Source organism: Canis lupus, chromosome 20 (assembly GCF_011100685.1).
Source record: "Canis lupus familiaris isolate Mischka breed German Shepherd chromosome 20, alternate assembly UU_Cfam_GSD_1.0, whole genome shotgun sequence".
Classification (NCBI taxonomy): domain Eukaryota; kingdom Metazoa; phylum Chordata; class Mammalia; order Carnivora; family Canidae; genus Canis; species Canis lupus.
In genome coordinates this window covers 30,002,873-30,013,685 of record NC_049241.1, presented here as the reverse complement: position 1 = coordinate 30,013,685, position 10,813 = coordinate 30,002,873, and the positions used below count along the sequence as shown (strand labels likewise).

At 41.8% G+C, this 10,813-nt stretch overlaps 1 protein-coding gene and 1 pseudogene across 1 annotated transcript in view; both read right to left on the bottom strand.

Moving 5' to 3' along the window:
* The window catches only part of FHIT (fragile histidine triad diadenosine triphosphatase), a 1,445,250-nt gene that overhangs the window by 1,345,096 nt on the left and 89,341 nt on the right, over positions 1–10,813 (bottom strand). The gene's annotated exons all lie outside the window — the stretch shown is intronic.
* Positions 3,213–3,710, bottom strand: LOC102151929 (annotated as a pseudogene).

The window sequence follows — 10,813 nt, the reverse complement described above, 5'->3', positions numbered from 1 at the left end:
TAAAGCATTTTGCACAAAACACTGGGTTTAGATAGTTGGCCTAAGTTCCAATGAAGATCTGTAAATTCAAGACATACATCTGAATTCTCCAAAAGACCAGTCCCAAATTGCTACTTCCACTGACATTTAGAAGTGCAAAGGACTTACATGACTCAGTAAATAAAGACAATACCTCCTTAAGGACTAGGACCATGTCACACCCCCTGTGTTCCCGTAGCATCTACATAGCACCCAGCACAGAGTAACTCCTCAATACTCTGGAAAGCTGAACCAATCTTCCTCCTATTCTACATTCCTGTCCCTTAGCAACAACTAATTGTCTGCTGCACTGTTAGTGGACATCAGTAAGTTGCCATCTCAGAGACAAAGTCAAATGGGCAGAAGGGCATTCCTATAGCATCCATCTTTGGTTGTCATTTACACACTTCCCTTTCTGGGCACACTCAACTGAAGGTAATAAGCAGTCTGTCTGGGCTGAAAGCCTCCCTGACACTGGCATAGCTTACCACTCACAGCCTTGTTCAGGAGAGGACGGCATGTGTGGGTACAGGACCTGAGAGGTGGCCCAGGCACCGAGCAGTCTTGGCAAACATGGATAGCAACAGCCCACTCTTGGCCCTCAGCCACTGCCATTTGCCTGTCATTTGTAAAAACACAGAACAGAACACATGCCTGCTCTACCATGCACTTGCTTCACAGCAACATCCTGACAATTTTGAAATATAAAACAGATTTCTTTGTTAAATGGATATAAGCCAGACCTGAAAAGAAATTCTTTATAGGTCATTGGTATAATATTGGAAAGGAGCTTTATACAACTGAGTCTGCTTTTCTTGGGATCTGAGCAGGACTAGCAGGAAGACTGGCCAGCAGCTGCCCAGGATGCCAATCAGGAAGAGGTACTAAAGGGGACGCCTGGGTGGCTCAGCGGTTTAGCACCACCTTCAGGGGTGATCCTGGAGACCTGAGACTGAGTCTCAGTGGTTGGGCTCCCTGCATGGAGCCTGCTTTTCCCTCTGCCTGTGTCTCTGCCTCTGTGTGTGTGTGTGTGTGTGTGTGTGTGTGTGTGTGTGTGTGTCTCATGAGTAAATAAATAAAATCTTAAAAAAAAAAAGAGGTACTGAAGTATCTCTAGAAAAATAACACAGTGAAGAAAACAGCATTCGTCAGGACTTTCTTCAAGGAGGAAATTGTGTTTAATTGTAACAAATACTTTGATGAGACAATTAAGACAGGAGGAGAAGTAGAATGCTCTAGAACAAAACAAGGTCAACAAAATGCTTTTATGTAGGGTAGAATCAACCACCAAAGTTGATTGAGGTGAATTGGGTAAGGAGACCAGGATGCTGCAATCTGTCATCATCCTTTTGAGTAGCATTGCTCAAATCTGGCATTTCATTTGATTGCTGAAGAGACACCAAAAATTGGTCTGCTTGGGCAACCTACATGTCTTGATCAAGCCCTGCTTGAGGTTAGAAAAGGTCTGGCTTTTTCTTTCAGCTCTCCTCCCATTCCCCAAAGTCCCTGCCTCCTCTATACCATGGACACATGTACAATTCAATTACACGTATTTATTGAACAGCTGGGAAGAGAGAGATGAGCATGGCACAATCCTGATCCCAGAGGAGCACATACTCTAAACAACTAAGTTAATATAAGGCAAACAGATGACAGCTCTGAAAGAGAAATGTCCAAGTACAAATATGGGGATATAGAAGGGGCCAAGGAAAGTCTCATGGAAGATGTGACATTTATGTAGGGTCTAAAGGGATCATAGGAGCTAACCGGGTGCAAGAGGATAGAGGAACTCAAAGCTGATAAATGAATGTATCAACACATGACAGCCTAAGAGAACATTGTGCTTTCAGCAATCTGCAGAGTCTATAGTGGCCACAAAAGCAGGCAATGTGCTATGGAATAGCAGGAGATGAGTCTAGAAACAAAGGTCAGAGCCAAAATTTGAAAAGTCTTTGGATGCCATGCCAAAGAGTTGGGATCCTACCATGGAAGCACTAGGGAGCTACCAGTGATTTTAAGCTAACATAGGAGAATATATGTGGTCAGACTTGTGTCCAGTAAAAGCATGCCAGTAGCAATGTGAAAATTAATGAATGGAAGTGGAGTGCCACGGTGAAGGTGAGAATTGCCATGGTCTAGGATGAGAATGGGAAATAGAACAATGGAGACATTTCACAGATACAGTCAATGGGACCTGGTGACTCTAGTGCACAGTGATAAAGAGGGAAGAGTTCCTCTCAATTAATTAATTCCTACTCATCCTTCAGATCACAGATCAAATGCCACTCTTCCCAAAGGAAGCTGTGCAAATCCTAGGAATAAATTAGGTCCTTTCATGACATACTCTCAAAGCACATTGGACTTTTCTTCCACAACAATTACTTCAGTTTGTAATGCTACGTTTGTGTAATAAATCAAATGAATATCTATATCTGCTATTACACTATGAGCCTCTTGAGGGTCTATTTTGTTTTCCGTGTATCTTGAGCAAATAGCAGAGTGTCTGACTCATAGTAGGTACTCAAAAATTATTTCTTTGACAGCAATGGTTGAAGGAAGGCAGTGAAGGATCATACAAAGGCTTATATACTGCAGTATACCAGCGACATGATAAGCCCATGAACTAAGGGTACAAAAAATGAGGAAAAAATGAAAATGGTGAGAAGAAAATGAATCCCAGCTTGAACATGGGGACTTAGAAATACCTGCAAGAATTCCAGATGGAGATTCTCAATAGCTTTCGACTCAGGAGAGTCAATCTGGAGATTACAGATTTAGGAGCTATCCACCAGGCTGAAGAAATAGTAGTAACCGATTTACTCAAGTTGACTATGCAACTCCAAAAAGAAGAGGCCCAAAGGTGGAACCCTTGAAAAAAGCCAAATGTAGAATCAGCTAAATGAGACAACAAAAATTCTTGGAAAGAAAAGTTTGAGAGCTGGGAGAGGACCAGGAGAGAGGTAGATTTCAAGAGACCAAGCAAGGCAGAGTTCAAGATAGAAAGGATGTTTGACAAGTTCCGATATTCCAAGGCATTAGGAGGTGGCTAGCAGGAGTAATAAAGAGGTGGGTTCTGTGATCAGGCAATGATGTCTCCTTCCAAGGCAAAAGACCCTTTTTTTTCTTTTTCTTTTTTTTTTCTCCAATAGATTTATTTGAAAAGGAATGGATTTTGAGGAGAAAAAAACATGAGGTAGAGGTATGGAATAGAAAATAAATACAAATGTAAGCTGTTTTACTAATTGTTTTATAACCACAACAAATTCGTACAGAGAATGCCCTGTACAAAACAACACAATAAAGTTTCAAAGCTCGAGGTGTTCCCCCAGGCAGGGCTGAAGATTTCAGTCTCTGGTATTTGGAATTTAGGCTGCAGTCCTTAGTTTTGGATGGATCACTGGGTGTGTGACACAGTCCATGCTTTCAACCAGATTTGAACAGAAGAATGGCCACTTGGCCCAGGTAGAAGTAGATGAAGTGTTTGGTTTCATGTGTCACATAACTACTGAAGTTCCTCCCCACAATGCAGTGCCAGGTGGGGTTGTACTTCTTGTCAAACTCCTTCTTAATATGGGCCGCAACATCCTTCTCTATGTTATATTTCTCCAATGCCTGAGTCACACACTCCACCGAGTCCTGTTGCATCTCCTCCGACATATCAGCGTTTTTATCACGGCCTTTTGGTTGCACATGGTTACCAAGGAGCAGGGGGCGGCCAACTGCAACGGTCTCCTGGGGGAGGGGCTGGCGATGCTCAAACCTGGCTGGAGCTACGGTCGCTAAAGAAAGCCTCCAAAGAAAGGCTAAAAGAACAATATAAGATGAGAACAACATGGGTGGAGAGAAGAAGACTGAAAAACATCCAAGAGAAAGGGATTAATTCATTCTCTTACTCATTTAATTAGCTCTTACTATGGGCCAAGCACTCTACATTAGAGGTGTAGCAGTAAAGAAATTATGATGGTCTGTGGGACAGAAGATTTAAGAGGGGACAGGATGAAGATCAAAGAGAAAGAGTCTGACCTTGAAAATCCATGAGATCTCTCCTCCTTCTGGGCTAGAAAGGAAAGAGAAATGATCCAAGCCTAACGATTACAGATTAAAGAAATACTATGGAGGCAGGAGACTTCAAGGCTGTATTGGGTTGAGTTTCCCTGAAGGCAGAACCTGAGATGAGAGCTTGGGTGCAGAAGTTTAATTATAAGATGATTCCAGGAAGTAAGGATGAGGGAATACAGAAAGACAGGGAAGGATTAAAACCAATGGAAGGGTATGTTATCAAGTTTGCCACCGAGAGCAAGGGTTTTGATTGGCCAGGACCTCCTAAGAATGCATACAGAATTATGCACCTAAGAATGAAAGGATGGAGCATGTATTCACATGTTCAAATCCCAGGGATTGATGGGAGCCCCTGAGGGCAGTTACTTCCCCCACACTTCCAGGTTCCTCTTTGGCCCAGGCTTGGCAGGCTCGTACCCTGAGAGAGGGTCCTGGGAAGGAAGCAGAAAAGGCACACATCAGATGCTACAGCTGGGAAGCTGACTGGGACAAAACTGGTTACCACAGTTGTAGCTGAAATCAGAGATGATGAGCTGTGACAATTGCTACCAGGGGAATCAGCCACAAAGATGTTATTGGTGAGAACTATGTAGAAATGATAAATCTTTCAACCTAGGCTGCTTAAGGAGGCAAGGGATGCTGGAGAAAATGGCTTGGGTAATTCTTCCAAGGTTTAAGCTTTTTGGCAATGCTTCTGGCCTCTTTATGAAGGGATGAACTTAGGGACTTATTAGTAGCTAAAAATTGAGATCATGAAGAAGGCTTTCATTCCCACAGGACAAGAGCCATGATATTAACTGCTGATACTTACTGAGTATTTGTTATGGGGCAGGCACTTTGCAGCAGCATCAAATGAATTATCCCTACAACCATGTATTGTAAGAACTGTCATCGTTCCTTTTTTACAAGTTAAGAAACTGAGGCTAAGAGTTTTCTAAATGTTTAAAATCTATGGAATAACAACCTATTTCAAGTATGTGTGTCAACAATCCACACTTGCATACTTGTGTCTAAACACAGATACACACACATACACAAGATAAAACAAGATATGAGGATTTCCAGAGAATATAGTTTGGTTAGCTTCCCCATCCATGTCTTCATTATGTGGACAATAAAATATTTCTAAACTCTATGGAATGAACTTCTTTAATTTTTTTTATATATACCAAATGATCAATCTATTTTCTACAATTATACAAGACTAGAAATGAAGAAAATAGGGACCATTAGAGACGGAGACTGAAGTAAAAACCAACAACAAAATACCACTCAGACTACAGAGCTAAAGTAAGTCAACAAAAAGCATCACAAAGGGGGAAGCTAAAGCATGTAAAGACTTTTAAACTCATTACACATGAAAATGTAAATCTGATTGCAAAATTATCTGCATCTTTAATCTAGAAGTTCATAATCATGCTGGAGGTAGGAGCCAAAATTTAATTTAAAGAGCAATTTTGGCCAATCACCCCCTATTTTCCTTAACAAAAGAGCAGGGAGGGAGAGAGAAATGACATGGCTGATATCCACAGAAGGCCAGAGGAAGGAAAAGCAGATGTGTTCACATCACTGACACACTCGGGTCTGGCTTGCAGAGGCTGGTTAGGCAACGCTGCCCTCCCTGGAATGGAGCTGGTTTATAATTAGTTTAGGCTGTGGAGGCCTGTATCATTAAAAAGATGACAACTGGACGCTTGCCACAATCAAGATAATGTTTCATAATCAAATTAACTCGGCTCAAGAGCTTGATTTGGAGCCTGTTTATGGCTAACCATCAAATGGCTTCCAGGGTACATAGAGCATAAGATATGAAAAAGACACTAGGAAAATAAATAAATAAATAAATAAATAAATAAATAAATAAATAAATAAATAAATAAATAAAAGAAAAAAGAAAAAGACACTAGGTAAGGAGCACATGAAGTAAAGAAGCATGTGATGATATGGCCATTTGTTGGCCACAGAGCATTCCTGATGGGGGCGGAGGGCAAGGGGACAGTGAGCACAGAAGGAAGGGATTAGAAAAACCCCTCTATCGATCCTCAAAGAACTGAATACATTTTTCATAAAATCATATTAAAGCCACATGCTTTAAACTGTATATGGTTACATACTTCAGCACAAGTATTCCATCAGATCCTAAGTTGCTCAAAAGCAGGAATCTTCCAGTCATATGTAATTGCTGTACCATAACCTCATACATTGGCGGGAGCTATGTGTGGATCCAGAAAACCCTGTGTCTGTAGCATGCTGTTATAATAATTAGGAAAGGCCAACGTAGAAACATAGAAAATCTTTTTGATCTACTGGGAAGCAAAAATCATACATAGATGCACTGTGACCATGTATAAAAATAGGCATGTTTGAGGACAACTATAATGTTGATAATGTGCAAAGATGAAAACAGTAGTGTGGGATGTTAGAATTCTGCATATGGTGGTGTTTTTCCTAAAACTGTCTAATGTCAAAGTGTCATCTTTTCCATTTCAAAAGCTATCAATATCTTCATGTTGGAGGGAGGGAAGGTACCTGGCAGGCAATGAATCATTGGCATACAGGATAAGGTTCAAACTCCATGGCTTGGAGATCTGGTCCAGCCAGGAATGCCAGTTGCATATCCTGTCCCTCCTCCTTCCTTCTTCTCCATCAGACTTAATTACTTGTCTTTCCCAAAATGTATTATAGATCTCACTTTCCATTTTGTTCTTTCTTTTTTTCCCCCTGCACATATCATGCTCACTACCTGGAATACCCTTCCTCCCACCCATTCTTCAAGAGCTAAATTCTTCAGAAACAGCTAAAATGTCTCCTGACAAGGCATCCCTGATTCTCCATGCCCTACACCAATCTCATTTGTTTGCCCCACATCTGTGTTTCTAGAACAACTTATGCTTAGATCTCTCAGAGAGTCTGTCACACTATGTTCCATTCACTGGTTTACCGTCTCTCTCTTCCACCAGCCTACACACCATCTACAGATAACGTAAAGGTACCTGGGGTCACAGAGGCCAATGGATGACCCAAGGTCCTATTTAACAAATTGTGAGTGTGGTCACTTCATCAAGACTTTTTTGGTTGCAAGTAATAGACATCCATTGAAACTACTTTGTGCACCAAAAAGGGAATTTATTTGTAAGGAGACAAAGAAAGATACTTCTCAAAGCCCAGCCGTGGGAAGTGCAATCACTAAGGTCTGGACCCTGGAGCCAGAAAGCTTAGAGAATCAAGGCAGCTTGTCTCTTAATCAATCAGCCTGATTATCCTCCCTCTGCACCCCCTCCCACCTCACAGTCACTTAACCTGCATCTCTCATCTTTCCATAGGCCCGTTGTCTTTCTCCCTATTTCTCAGAATGACAGTTAGTATAGCAGCTGAAGGCCTGAGATCATACCACCTGGGTTCTTGCCTGGTCCTGCCACTACCCAACAATATGATCTTGGATAAATTAATTAACCTCTCTGTAAATCAGTTTCTTCTTCTATAAAATGGGAATAAGGAGATACCATCACAGGGCTGCTATGAGGATGATGAAATTAATCCAAGACTGGCTTTCCATGGTTCCCAAATTCACCTACGTATCCAGCGTAACTACAAATGCCTTAGACCCAAATTCACCTTCTGGGAGAGACAATCTGACTGGCCCATCTTGAGTGGGCTGTGCATCCTTGATCCACTGAGATATGGCCATGGAAGCCAAGTTACACAGTAAAACATGACTGCCATGGCTCACCCTTGAAGGGGAGAGTCAGGGCAGTTTTCAGAGAACAGGGCCATGGTCTAAGCCCACACCACAGGCAAAAGCCTACTGTAGCCACTACTATCCCCTCATCTTGCCCATGCAGCCACATCTGTGGGCCTGCTTTGGATTACAGCCGGGGCGCTTCCCCTCACGGCCTGCATGAGGCTCTCATCTACAACACATAGCTGCCTATCTGTCTACAACGGCACCTAAGGGAGCTCCACACGCCAGCACTTAATAAAGCTTAATGGTGATGATGGTGACACTGACAAGAGTGACGGTGGCACAACAGGCCACACCACAGGCTGCTATTGCTTCCCTGCAGTTTGCTGCAGGGCCCCGTGGCTTGAAGTGGAAGCCAGCACATCCTTCTAACTCGGCTAATGTGGCTCGACTCTGGGGCCACCCCTCATCAGCTCCTATCCAGCTGCTAGTTAGGTAGATTTATACCCCACTAAATCTATTGTCACACAGGGATTGCCTTCCTTGCAGCCAGGCCTTAAAGAACCTAGGCAAGGCCTCCAAAGACAATTAACCATTTGATTCAAAGTATGCTGTTGCCACTCCAGAATTTCCAAGTAAATGAGGTCTGCCTGGGGAAACTGCATCTTTGAAACAGAAAAAAAGTCACCACAGCCTTAGGCTCTAACCTAGCCCATAAAGTCCCACTGGCAGCTCTGTATCAAATTTTTGCTATCCTAGTAAAATCTCCCCAACAAAAACTAGATTTGTAAACCAGTACGTCTTTAAAGTCCCTTCACAACATGTTAGCTCCTGCAGTTTTCAAAACAGCCCTGGTGGGTAGGTATTGCTGTCATCATTTCACAGAAGAAACTGAGGCTCAGAAAGCTTATGACAGTTGCCTAGGATCATGCAAGCTGAAGCAACAGAGCCCTAATTAAACCCAAATCAGCTAGCTCCTTGCCCATGGTGCTTCCTCTACCATACCACTGCCTGCTGTCACTTGCTTTCCTGATTTCAAACCAAGAATCAACATCTCTAAACTGTTTGTGTGGACACATTTGAGCACCGTTGCTCTGTGGCAGTGCCAGATAAGGTAAGCTCTGTACCCACCCAACCAGAATACTAATCAGATTCACATAATTAGCTTTCATATAAGATTTCATTGGAAGAAATGAAGCAGCATACCTTATTTCTTTCACCATCACCACCTCCAACATCATCACATTTATTTGGCACTCCCTGGATACCAGACACTACGCCAAGTGTCTTACAAGCACTATCTTAGGTAACTCTCACAATGATGAGGTACTTTTATTACCTCCTCATTTTACATATTAAGAAACTGAGGCACCCAAAGCCATTAGCCTTGCCCAAGGTCACTACTATGTAGCAAGTAGCCAGATAGATACTTGAAGCAAGAATTCATTCTAGACCTTAAATCACCATTTCTAGTGTTTCAAGAAACCAATTCCAGGACTAGTATCAAGATCTTAATACTACTCTCTTTCATAAAAATATTCTGCCTTTGAATTTCTAGCTTGCAATGATAAGTAAAATACACTAGAGTAACTACCTCCAAACATTTCCAGAAGGAGGCAGGAAAATAAATAAATAGCCAAGGTTTCTCTAAAGAATTTGAATAGCAGGGTATGCATTTAATAGACATTACAATAAATGCTGCTCATAGCATGCAGAACAGTCTCACTTGCAAATGGTGAAAATCCCAGCTCATGTGTATGTGGCTTCATAATCATTCAAGTAAGGTTGCGATATATACATACATACAACTTTAAGGAATGCTGGTACTTTAAGTGGATTTGAAGAGCAAGAGCAGCCTAAAATCAGCCACCATCACTGAATACAGTCACTGGAAGGCCCAGGAATTCACTTTAGAAAATTCATCTAAAAAAGGACTCAGAAAATGGCAATGTTCACTCGTGAAATCAAAGACAACCTAAATATTCAACTCATCACCACCTATGAGGTTAAAGACCTTCAATGTCTGTTTGTACAAGACAATGATTGGTGGCGGAGTGTAAGGGGCAAGAGCACATTGGGGACAACTATCTCTGGGTGGGAGTCCTGACTATGTCATTTACCAGCCCTGTAGCTTTAGGCAAGGTGCCTAAACACACTAACTGGTTTGGTTATCCATAAATTTGAGTAAAAGTGGCACCTACTTTGATGGGATTTCTATGCTTAATAAACAACTATCAAGATGATGATACTGGTGATAATGATGATGATGACAGCAACAAAGATGATCATCCGACTGCTTTTACTCCTGGCAAAATGAGTAGATGGGAAATGGGCAAGTTCAGCACAAAAAGAACAATCTTCCTTTTTCTCTTTCCTGTTTTTGTTTGGAAATTCTTTGCACTGTTCATCTCTGTTCCAAAACCTGATCTCCTCTTGAGAGTCCCTTCATAGCTTCTGTTAGCAGAGAAAGGCATGTTTCTTCTCTTCCCAACTGGGTGAGAGCTGAGGACTTTGCCACTTGATGTAAGGTGACTCTCCTCTTTATATATAATTGTAACCAATGACAGCTGGCTTGTTTTGCAAATTTTCACAACAGGACCCAAAGTACAAGGCTCACTAACATTTGAAAATGTTACAGATTGGGGCCCTTGGCTGGTTCTATTAGTAGAACATGCTCTTGATCTTGGGGTTGGGAGTTTGAGCCCCACATTGGATGTAGAGATTACTTAAAAACAAAGTATTCACAATGTAAACACTGGAGCCATCTAGTTCAGTGCTATTATCACTTAGGTGACTATGAGGAAGAGGAAGGGAAGAGAATGAGCATCTTGAACACACCAACAGTATACCAGGCAGAGAACTGGAGCATCAGATACAGTTGTAGGTAATTGAATGCATAATCCGAATTTAGGTGAAATAAGTGTGAGAAAATGTACAGAATAAGTAAGGAGATATTTTCTTCTACTGCCCTTATCAAAGAATATCTGATGTTTGCAATAGCAGATGAGGGTGTATATATAAGCAGTACTGAACACATCATCCTCTCTGCTGCTA